At 40.0% G+C, this 12,673-nt stretch overlaps 1 non-coding gene across 1 annotated transcript; it reads left to right on the top strand.

Annotated features, from left to right (window-relative positions):
• Positions 1–1,006: 1,006 nt before the first annotated feature.
• On the top strand, positions 1,007–1,113 carry LOC119041283 (U6 spliceosomal RNA). Its single transcript, XR_005081018.2, has one exon. It is a non-coding gene; the product is annotated as a U6 spliceosomal RNA (small nuclear RNA).
• Positions 1,114–12,673: the final 11,560 nt, after the last annotated feature.

The raw sequence follows: 12,673 nt of genomic DNA, 5'->3' as shown, positions 1-12,673 counted from the left end.
AAACTTGTATGTGATAGTTCCTGGAGATATCACAATAATCAGAGCTCCATTCATAGAAAGTTCCTTGTGTAGGAGAGTAGATGAGAATTACACACATATACATGGGTTGAATCTGGGAAGCAGAGGGTTATCCCAGCTTCAGACCACTTTGATCCAGTGTGGGCCTCATCTTGATGTGTCTCTCTGTGTTACTGTGCTTTCCTATGACTTGCTAAATTCTTAGTCAGTTTAGTGTCATGCTTCAGGCTTACATAAAACATTGTGGTATTTCCCTTGAGTCTCTCCCTGTTCCCATAAAAGTCTGAGCTCACTGAGCAGACTCTGTCAGGGGTAAGGCCTGGAACTGGCTGAATGGGCAGCTTCACTGGAGCTTGGGAGGAAGGGGGTGGTCAGTCTCACCCATGATGCTAGATTTGGTATTTGGAGTGGATTTCCTTGAAAAAAAGTGGGGTGTGTTCCCAGCTTGCCTAGGTGCCAGCCAGTCAAAGGCAATTTAGGTCAACAGGTATAGGAAAAAGCTTCTTGGGGACACTTGGAAAGAGTTTGAGGCCACCTGGCCTTTTGTGGGTACCTGGATCCTGCTTGTGTTTTTAACAGTGGGCTCTCCTTAGTGGTCAGCTCTACAAGTGGTTGTTTCCTCATCTCTTTCTGACACTGGTCACTTCTACTTCCAGCATGACTCACCTGTCAAAACCACCCAAAGTTATGATATGTACCAGAGCCTTGCTCATAAAAGCACCTATGTGGCTGTTTCATTTAAATGCCAAGTACATCCAGGATGACACCATGGCAATCCCCAAAGGCTGTCATGCAAGTTATTGTTTGATATTGGCTAAGAATCACTTCAACATACAATAATACTTGGGGTAAAAGGAACAGGAATATAAAGATGATTTGAGTTCCAAGTCTTTTTTAACAGAAATTCATATTCCTGTAGTTGCACTTCAGAAAGAAAAGTAGCATCATTTTACATACTCTAAATTTATACATAAGAAAATGGGGTTTTGTGCTCACTTTGACAGCACATATACTAAAATTGGAACGATACAGAGAAGGTTAGCATGGCTCCTGGGCAAGGATGACATGCAAATTTATGAAGCGTTCCATATTTTGAAATAATGAAGAGGGATTAAGAGAAATGAAAGACAATATGAAACGTAATGATATCTGAATAACAGAGAAATCAGAAGGAGAAGAAGAAGAATAAGGGATAAAAAACCTATTTGAAAAAGTAATGAGGGAAAACTTCCCTAATTTGATGAGAGTAAAAGTTACACAAATAAAGGAATCACAGAGAGTCCCAAACAAGAGGAACCCAAGGAGGCCCACTTCAAGACACATCATCATTAAAATGGCAAAATTCCAAGACAAAGAGAGAATCTTAAAGGCAGCAAGGAAGAAAAAAGAAGTAACATACAAGGGAGCCCCAATAAGGTTAGCTACTGACTTCTCAATGGAAACACTCCAAGCAAGAAGAGAATGGCAAGGAATATTCCAAGTAATGAGAACAACCAAGGCTACTTTACCCAGCAAGGCTCTCAATCAAGATAGAAGGACAAATAAAGAGCTTCAAAGAAATAAGTAGTCTAAAAAATACGCCTCCATCAAACCAGCTCTGCAAGAGATGCTAAAAGTTCTGCTTTAAGGAAGGTAAAGAGACAGAGAGGAACACTGGTATAAAAATGGCAATAAATAGGTACCTATCAATAATAACATTAAACATAAATGGGTTAAATGCTTCAATCAAAAGACACGGAATAGCTGCATTGATAAGAAAGCATGACCCATACATATGCTGCCTACAAGAGACCCACCTCAGGACAAAAGACCATCACAGACTAAAAGTGAAAGGCTGGAAACAAGTTTTCCAAGCAAAGGAACAAGAAAAAAAAGCTGGGGTAGCAATTCTCATATCAGACAAAATAGACTTCCAAAAAGGGCCATAAATAGAGACCCAGAAGGTTACTTCATTATACTCAAGGGAAGAATCCACCAAGAAGACATTAACATCATAAATAGATATGCACCCAATATACAGCACCCAAATATATAAAGAAAGTCTTAGAGGACTTAGAGAAATATATTGACAGCAACACAATTATAGTAGGGATTCTAATACCCAACTGGTAAAAATGGACAGGTCTTCCAAACAAAATATCAACAAAGATATTGTGGCATTGAACAATGTCCTAGATGAAATGGACTTAACTGATATATATATAGAGCCCTTCATCCCAAAGAAGCTAAATACACATTCTTTTCAAATGCACATGGAACATTTTCAAAGATAGACCACATGATAGGACACCAAATGAGACTCAACAAATGCAAGAATCTTGAAATCATACCAAGAATTTTTTCTGACACAAGGGACTGAAACTGGAAACCAACCCAAAATGAAAAAACCAAAACCACTGAAAGTCATAGAGATTCAACGGCATGCTGTTAGACAGCGAATGGGTCAAGAACGAAATCAGGGAAAGAATCAAAAAGTTTCTGGAAACAAATAAAATGATCTCACAACAACCCAAAACTTAAGGGACACAGTAAAGGCAGCCCTGAAAAGGAAGTTCATAGTAATACAGGCCTACTTAAAAAAAATAGAAACATTCAAACAAACAACCTAACTCTAAGCCTGCAAGAACTCCAGGAACAACAACAAAGACAGCCCAGAGCAAGTAGAAGAAAGGAAATAACCAAGATCAGAGTAGAATTAAATGATATCGAGACTAAAGGCACAATTCTAAGAACCAGTAAATCCAGAAGTTCGTTCTTTGAAAAGATAAACAAAATCAACAAGTTTTTAAGTAGGCTCATCAAGAAAAGAAGAGAGAACACAAATAAACTCAATCAGAAATGAAAGAGGAGACATTACAACCAATACCCCAGAAATACAAAGGATTGTAAGAAATTACTATGAAAGAATGTAGGCCAAAAAAATTGAAAACCTGGATGAAATGGACAAAGTTCTAAAAGAATATAATCTTCCAAAATTGATGAAGAAGCAGGAGAAAGCCTGAACAGACCAATAACAGCATATGAAATTGAAGCAGTAATCAAAAAAGTCCTGAAACACAAAAGCCCTGGACCAGATGGTTTCACAGGAGAATTCTACAAAGCATTTAAAGAAGAGCTAACCCTTATCCTCCACAGACTATTCCAAAATATCCAAAATGATGGAAAACTCCCAAACTCTTTTTATGAAGCCAGCATCATCCTAATTCCAAAACCAGATAGAGACACAACAAAGAAAGAAAACTCCAGGCCAATATCACTGATGAACATAGACTCTAAAATCCTCAACAAAATATTGGCAAATTGCATCCAACAATACATGAAAAACATCATACACCATGATCAAGTGGGATTCATCCCAGGGATGCAAGGATGGTTCAATATTCGCAAATCAGTAAATGTAATACATCACATAAACAAAAGCAAAGACAAAAATCACATGCTCATGCCAAGAGATGTGGAAAAAGCTTTTGATAAGGTACAACATCCATTTATGATGAAAACACTCAGCAAAGTGAGAATAGAGGGAGCATTCTTCAATATAATAAAGGCCATATATGAGAGACCTACAGCCAACAACATACTCAATGGGCAAAGACTAAAATCTTTTCTACTAAGATCAGGAACAAGACAAGGATGTCCACTTTCACCACTTTCATTCAATATAGTATTTGAAGTTTTAGCCATAGCGATCAGACAAGAAAATGAAATAAAAGGCATCCAAATAGGAAAGGAGGATGCAAAACTGTCACTGTTTGCAGATGACATGATAGTGTACATGGAAAGTCCTATAGGCTTTACCCCAAAACTGCTCCACCTAATAAATGAATTTGGCAAAACATCAGGTTACAAAGTCAATATACAGAAATCAAAGGCATTTTTATTTACTAACAATGAATCAGCAGAAGCAGAAATCAAGAAAAAATTCCATTAGATATAGCAAAAAAGAAAAATAAAATATCTGGGAATAAACCTAACCACAGAGGTAAAAGACCTGTATGCAGAAAACTACACAGCCCTGAAGAAAGAAATCAAGGAAGATACAAACAAATGGAAACATATACCTTGTTCGTGGATTGGAAGAATTAACATCATCAAAATGTCCATACTACCCAAAGCAATATACAGATTCAATGCAATACCTATTAAAGTACCAATGGCATATTTCACAGACATGAAACAAACACTTCAAAAATTTATATGGAGGGGACTTCCGCCAAGATGGAGGCATAGGTGGATGTGCCGTGCCTTCTCACACAACCAAGTTTAGAAATAACTAAATGTTAGCAACAGAAAACACAGCCAGAACACGGAAAATTGAACTTTTCGGAGGTCCGTTGACAACAAATTCTTCAGCCTGACTAGTGGGGGGCGAAACCAGCGGCTGGTGAAGCAGGGTTGCACAGGAAAACTCGGTCAGAAGGACTCAGGCGTGTGGAATCCAGGCGCAGGGTTGGACCTAGTGAGCGACCCAGCGAGCAACCAGGCGAGCGACCGCGGGGGAGACAGCGGGGGAGCGGGGCTCCGTGTTGACTGTGGTCGTGCATTTGTGCGTGGGTGGACAGGCGAGGGAGTGGGCGGTTGGACTGGGGTCCTGCGGGTCCCTGTGGCAAGCGGCATTGGAGGGCGCCGCCATTTCCCTGCTCTGACCCCACCTCCATATACAGCATCATAACCCAGCAACTCTGAGTGGCCCGGCCCAGGTGAACCACCTAAGGTGCTGCTCCTCACCCAGCTATGAGAAACAGCAGAGGGGGTCGCCATTTCCCCCGCTCTGACCACACCCCCACATACAGCATCACAACCCAGCGACCTGGGAGTCCAAGGCGCCGCTTCTCACACTTAAAGGGCACAACCAGACCAAAAATGGCACAAGAAGATCTCAAAGCCCCAGAACCTATAGATCTAAGTGATGAAGAAATAGCAAAACTCTCAGATGCACAGTTTAAAACACTGGTGATCAGGATCCTCACAGAACTGATTGATTATAGCCACAAATTAGACAAATACATGAAGGTGAAACTAATTGAAATGAATGGAATTGCACAGGACACCAATAGCAATGAAAAGGAAACTGGGACTCAAATCAATGGAGTGGACCAGAAGAAAGCAAATTATGGCGAAACAGGAAAGAGTGAAGAAGCAAGAATTCAAAGAAATGAGGAGAGTCTTAGGAACCTCCAGGACATCTTTAAACGCTCCAACATCCAAATTATAGGGGTACCAGAAGGGGGAAAGGCACAGCCACCAGTGGAAAACTTATTTGAAGAAATAAGAAAGGAGAATTTCCCCAATCTGGCAAAGGAAATCGACTTCCAGGAAATCCAGGAAGCTCAGAGAGTCCCAAAGAAGTTGGACCCAAGAAGGAACACACCAAGACACATCATAATTACATTAGCCAAAATTAAAATGAAGGAGAGAATCCTAGAAGCAGCAAGAGCTAAGGGGACAGTCACCTACAAAGGAGTCCCCATCAGACTGTCTGTCAGCGGATTTCTCAAAAGAGACCTTACAGGCAAGAAGGGGCTGGAAAGAGGTATTCCAAGTCATGAAATCCAAAGATCTACAACCAAGATTGCTCTATCCAGCAAAGTTTTCATTTAGAATGGAAGGACAGATAAAGTGCTTCTCAGATAAGATCAAATTCAAGGAGTTCATCATCACCAAGCCCTTATTATATGAATTGTTGAAGGGACTTATTGAAGAAAAAGAAGTTAAAGAAACATGAACAGTGAGAGGACAACAAACTCACAGTTATTAACAACCACACCTAAAACAAAAGCAAACTAAAAGGACAGCTAGATCAGGAGTGGAAACATAGAAATGAAGATCTCAAGGAGGGTTAGCAACAGGGGAGTGGGAGGAGGAGAAGGGGGGAGAAGGTACAGAAAATAAGTAGCATAGACAGTAGATAGAAAATAGATGGGGGGCAAGAATAGCATGGGAAATATAGATTCTAAAGGACTTGAGACACATGGTCATAAACTAAAGGAGGGGTAATGGGGGGATGGGGGTAGGGTGGAGGGGAATAAAGGGGGGAATAGAACAACTGTAAGAGCATAATCAATAAAAAAATAAAAAAAATTATATGGAAACATAAACGAACCCAAATAGCAGCTGCAATTTTGAGAAAGAAGAACAAAGTAGGAGGGATCACAATACCTGATATCAAACTGTATTCCAAGGCCACTGTAATCAAAACAGCCTGGTACTGGCATGAAAACAGGCACAGAGACCAATGGAACAGAACAGAGAGCTCAGAAATAAACCCAATCCTTTAAAGTCAACTAATATTCAACAAAGGGTGCAGTAACATAAGATGGAGTAAAAATAGCCTCTTCAACAAATGGTGTTGGGAGAACTGGACAGCTACATGCAAAAAAATGAAACTTGAGCACCGACTTACACCATACACCAAAATAAATTCAAGGTGGATAAAAGACTTAAATATAAGCTGTGACACCATTAAAGTCCTAGAGGAGAACCTTGGCAGGAGAATCTCAGATATTTCAAGCAGCATCATTTTTACTGATATGTCCCACAGATCAAGGAAAAAGGAAAGAATAAACAAATGGCACCTCATCAAAATGAAAAGCTTCTGCATGGCTAAAGAAAACAGCATTAAAATAAAAAAAACAACCAACTGTATGGGAAAAACATGTTTGTCAATGATACCTCAGACAAGGCTTTAATCTCCAAAATATACAAAGAATTTACATGACTTCACTCTAAGACAAGAAACCCAATCAAAAAGTGGGCAAAGGACTTGAACAGACACTTCTCCAAGGAGGACATACAGAGGATCCAGAGACACATGAAGATATGCTCAATATCACTAGCTATCAGAGAGACGCAAAGTAAAGCCACAATGAGATACCACTTCACACTGGTCAGAAGGGCCATCATAAACACAGCAGCAAACAACAAGTGTTGGAGAGGTTGTGAAGAAAAGGGGACCCTAGTGCACTGTTGGTGGGATTGCAGACTATTACAACTACTGTGGAAAAGAGTGTGGAATTTTCTTTCTGTTTTTTTTTTTGGACAACTTTTCTTATTTATTTATCATTCTCCTCTTTCTTCTTTTTTTTTAAAGATTTTATTTATTTATCTTTAGAGGGGAAGGAGAGAGGGAGAGAAACATCAATGTATGGTTGCCTTTCGTGCGTCCCCTGCTGGAAACTGGCCTGCAGGGAACCTGATTGCAACCCAGGCATGTGCCCTGACTGGGAATCGAACAGCGATTTGTCTGGTTCGCAGGCCCGTGCTCAATCCACTGAGCTACACCAGCCAGGGCTTCTCCTCTTTCTTTTTATTTTTTAATTTTATTTAGTTATTTTTCAAGTACAGTTCTTTGTCTATTTCTCCCATCCCAGCCTCCCCCTGCCCCATTTTCCCAACCTCCCTCCCATTTCCACCCCCCTTAGTTCTCATCCCTGTGTCCTTCCTATTTGTTCCTCCAAATTCCTCCCATTTATTCCCCTTAAATTCCCTTTCCTCTTCCCTCTGGTCACTGCCCACTTGTTCTCTATTTCAGTGTCTTTGTTTTTATTCTGTTTGCTTGTTTGTTTTATTGTTTAGCTTCCTGTTAAAGGTGAGATCATATGGTATTTGTCTTTCAACACCTGGCCTATTTCACTCAGCATAATGCTTTCCAGTTCCATCCATGTTGTTGCAAAGGGTAGTAGCTCCTTCTTTCTCTCTGCTGCATAAAATTCCATTGTGAATATGTACCACAAATTTTTGATCCATTCATTTACTGATGGGCACCTAGGTTGCTTCCAACTCTTGGCTATTGTAAATTGTGCTGCTATGAACATTGTGATGCATAGGTTCTTTGAAATTGATGTTTTAGAATTCTTGGGATATAATCCTAGCAGTGAAATTGCTGGGTCAAAAGGCAGGTCGATTTTTATTTTCTGAGAAAATTCCATACTGTTTTCCATAATGGTTGTACCAGTCTGCAATCCCACCAACAGTTAACTAAGGACCCCTTTCCCCCACAACCTCTCCAACATTTTTTAAAAATTAATTTTATTTAGTTATTTTTTTTAACTTTTTTTATTGATTATGCCATTACATTTGCTCTATTCCCCCCTCCATTCCCCTCCACCCTGCATACCCCTCCCCCACCATTTCCCCCTTTAGTTCATGAGCACGTGTCTCAAATTCTTTAGATTCTGTATTTCCCCTACTATTCTTACCCTCCCCTCTATCTATTTTCTATCTACTGTCTATGCTACTTATTTTCTGTACCTTCTCCCCTCTTCCCCTCCTCCCACTCCCCTGTTGCTAGCCCTCCATGAGATCTTCATTTCTATGGTTCTACTCCTGATCTAGCTGTCCTCTTAGTTTGCTTTTGTTTTAGGTGTGGTTCTTAATAACTGTGAGTTTGCTGTCCTTTCACCGTTCATCTTTTTTATCTTCTTTTTCTTAGGTAAGTCCCTTTAACATTTCATATAATAAGGGCTTGGTGATGATGAACTCCTAGAATTTGGTCTTATCTGAGAAGCACTTTATCTGTCCTTCCATTCTAAATGAAAACTTTGCTGCATAGAGCAATCTTGGAAGTAGGTCTTTGGTTTTCATGACTTGGAATACCTCTTTCCAGCCCCTTCTTGCCTGTAAGGTCTCTTTTGAGAAATCAGCTGACAGTCTGATGGGAACTCCTTTGTAGGTGACTGTCCCCTTAGCTCTTGCTGCTTCTAGGATTCTCTCCTTCATTTTAATCTTGGCTAATGTAATTATGATGTGTCTTGGTGTGTTCCTTCTTGGGTCCAACTTCTTTGGGACTCTCTGAGCTTCCTGGATTTCTTGGAAGTCTATTTCCTTTGCTAGCTTGGGGAAATTCTCCTTTATTATCTGTACAAATAAGTTTTCCACTGGTGGCTGTGCCTTTCCCCCTTCTGGTACCCCTATAATTCGGATGTTGGGACGTTTAAAGGTGTCCTGGAGGTTCCTAAGCTTCTCCTCATTTTTCTGAATTCTTATTTCTTCATTCTTTTCTGTTTGATCATTTTTTCTTCCTTCTGGTCCACTCCTTTGATGTGAGTCCCAATTTTCTTTCCATTACTATTGGCTTCCTTTGTATCACCATTCATTTCAATTAGTTTAGCTTCCATATGTTTCTCTAATTTGTGACTAAAATCAACCAGTTCTGTAAGGATCCTGATAACCAGTGTTTTGAACTGTGCATCTGAAAGACTGGCTATTTCTTCATCGCTTAGATCTATCGGTTCTGGGGCTCTGAGTTGTCTTAGAGCCATTTTTGGTCTATTCGTGCTGTTAAGTAAGCGGATCAAACCTTAGTTGTTTACCAGGACGGGGAGACCCAGGTCGCTGGTTTGTGACGCTGTGTGTGGGGGTGTGGTCAGAGAGGGAGCAATGGCGGTCCTCTCCTCTAGCCCAGCCCGTCCAGTCACTCCAGACGCCTGGGCCTTGTTTATCCGATCGGAATTGTGCGAGCCTGCTGCCACGCGCTGGCTTCCCTTCTCACTGGTTTCTCCACACGTAAATGCGTGCGACCGACCTACGGAGACCGACCGACCGACTGCCGCGCCTCTTCCCTGTGCGCTCCCGCAGCCAGCTCGCTCCCGATCAGCGACCTTGATTGCCTGCGCGCACCGCGCACCACCCCTGGAATTTTTTCTTGCTAACCTGCTCCACTGCTGGCCTCGCTCCTCCTACCGGTCCAGCTGAGTATCTAGTTGTCCTTTGGACTCCCTATTGTCGATTTTCCGTGTGGCTTGGTTGTGACTGCTGTTAAAAATAGTTGTTCTTAGATTTGGTTGTGCACAGAGGCAAGGTGGTTCCTCAACCTATGTCTCCATCTTGGCGGAAGTCCTTATTTAGTTATTTTTCAAGTACAGTTTTTTGTATTTTTCCCTTCCCAGCTTCCCCCGCCCCTTGCTCCCCACCTCCCTCCCATTTCCACCCCCCTTAGCTCTCGTCCCTGTGTCCTTCCTATTTGTTCCTCCAAATCCCTCCCCCTTTTTCCTCTTAACTTCCCTTTCTTCTCCCCTCTGGTCGCTATCCCCTTGTTCTCTATTTCAGTGTCTTTGTTTTTTTTTTTTTTTTCTGCTTGCTTGTTTGTTTTGTTGTTTAGCTTTCTGTTAAAGGTGAGATCATATGGTATTTGTTGTTGCTTTGTTTATGGTAGACATCCTGAGAGGTGTAAAGTGGTATCTCATTGTGGTTTTAATTTGCGTCTCTCTGATAGCTAATGATATTGAGCATATCTTCATGTGTCTCTGGATGTTCTGTATATCCTCCTTGGAGAAGTGTCTGTTCAAGTCCTTTTCCCATTTTTTAATTGGGTTGGTTGTCTTCTTAGAGTGGAGTCATGTAAGTTCTTTGTATATTTTGGAGATTAAACCTTTGTCTGAGGTATCATTGGCAAATATGTTTTCCCATACAGTTGGTTGTCTTTTTAATTTAATACTGTTTTCTTTAGCTATGCAGAAGCCTTTTCTTTTGATGAGATCCCATTTGTTTATTCTTTCCTTTATATTCCTTGCTCTGTGGGACATATCAGTAAAAATGTTGCTGCGTGGAATAACTGGGATTTTCTTGCCAATGTTCTCCTTTAGGACTTTAATGGTGTCACAGCTTATATTTAAGTCTTTTATCCACCTTGAATTTATTTTGGTGTATGGTGTAAGTCGGTGCTCAAGTTTCATTTTTTTGCACGTAGCTGTTCAGTTCTCCCAACACCATTTGTTGAAGAGGCTATCTTCACTCAGTTTTATGTTACTGCCCCCTTTGTTGAATATTAATTGACTGTAGAGAGTTGGGTTTATTTCTGAGCTCTCTGTTCTGTTCCATTGGTCTATGTGCCTGTATTTATGCCAGTACCAGGCTGTTTTGATTACAGTGGCCTTGCAGTACAGTTTGATATCAGGTATTGTGATCCCTCCTACTCTGTTCTTCTTTCTCAAAATTGCAGCTGCTATTCAGGCTCGTTTATGGTTCCATACAAATTTTTGAAGTGTTTGTTTCATGTCTGTGATATATGCCATTGGTACTTTAATAGGTATTGCATTGAATCTGTATATTGCTTTGGGTAGTATGGACATTTTGATGATGTTAATTCTTCCAATCCATGAACAAGGTATATGTTTCCATTTGTTTGTATCTTATCTTCCTTGATTTCGTTCTTCAGGGCTGTGTAGTTTTCTGCATACAGGTCTTTTACCTCTTTGGTTAAGGTTATGCCCAGATATTTTATTTTTCTTTTTGCTATATCAAATGGAATTTTTTCCTTGATTTCTGCTTCTGCTGATTCAATGTTGGTATACAAAAATGCCTTTGATTTCTGTATATTTACTTTGTAACCTGCTGCATTGCCAAATTTGTTAATTAGTTCAAGCAGTTTTTGGGTAGAGTCTATAGGATTTTCCATGTACACTATCATGTCATCTGCAAACAGTGACAGTTTTGCATCCTCCATTCCTATTTGGAGGCCTTTTTATTCCTTTTCTTGCCTGATCACTGTGGCTAAAACTTCCAATACTATATTGAATAGAAGTGGAGAAAGTGGACATCCTTGTCTTGTTCCTGATCTTAGTAGAAAAAATTTCAATTTTTGCCCATTGAGTATGTTGTTGGCTGTAGGTCTCTCATATATGGCCTTTATTATATTGAGGAATGTTCCCTCTATTCTCACTTTGCTGAGTGTTTTCATTATAAATGGGTATTATACCTTATCAAAAGCTTTTTCCATGTCTCTTGATATGATCATGTGTTTTTTGTCTTTGCTTTTGTTTATGTGATGTATTACATTTTCTGATTTGTGAGTATTGAACTCTCCTTGCATGCCTTGGATGAATGCCACTTGATCATGGTTTATGATCTTTTGGATATATTGTTAGATGTGATTTGCCAATATTTTGTTGAGGATTTTATCGTGTGTGTTCATCAGTGATATTGGCCTGAAGTTCTCTTTCTTTGTTGTGTCTCTATCTGGTTTTGGAATTAGCATGATGCTGGCTTCATAAAAAGAATTTGGGAGTTTTCTATCCTTCTGGATTTTTCGGAATAGTCTGTGGTTAATAGGGTTTAGCTCTTTCTTAAATGCTTTTTAGAATTCTTCTATGAAACCATCGGGTCCAAGGCTTTTGTGTGATGGGAGTTTTTTGATTATTGCTTCAATTTCTTTTGCTGTTAATTGGTGTTTTTAGATTTTCTGCTTCTTTTTCATTGAGTTTTGGAAGATTATATTTTTCAAGAAATGCGTCCATTTCCCCTAGGTTTTCAATTTCTTGGCATATAGTTCTTCATAGTAATTTCTTACAATCCCTTCTATTTCTGTGGTATCAGTTATAATCTCTCCTCTTTCATTCCTGATTGTGTTTATTTGGGTCCTCTCTCTTTTCTTGATGAGCCTACTTAAAGGCTTGTCTATTTTGTTTATCTTCTCAAAGAACCAAACCTGGACTCATTGATCCTTGGAATTGTGCTTTTAGTTTCTAAGTCATTTAATTCTGCTCTAATCTTGGTTATTTCCTTCCTTCTGCTTGCTCTGGGCTGTCTTCTTTGTTGTTCCTTGAGTTCTTGCGGGTGTAGAGTTAGGTTGTTTGTTTAAAATGTTTCTATCTTCTTCAGGTAGGCCGATATTGCTATGAACTTCCCTCTCAGGACTGCGTTCACTGTGTCCCATAAG

This window comes from Artibeus jamaicensis, unplaced genomic scaffold (genome assembly GCF_021234435.1).
Source record: "Artibeus jamaicensis isolate MK-2021 breed Jamaican fruit bat unplaced genomic scaffold, CSHL_Jam_final contig_700, whole genome shotgun sequence".
NCBI classification, from domain to species: Eukaryota; Metazoa; Chordata; class Mammalia; order Chiroptera; family Phyllostomidae; genus Artibeus; species Artibeus jamaicensis.
Note: the sequence above shows the minus strand (reverse complement) of the source record. Positions and strands in the feature narration are given on the sequence as shown.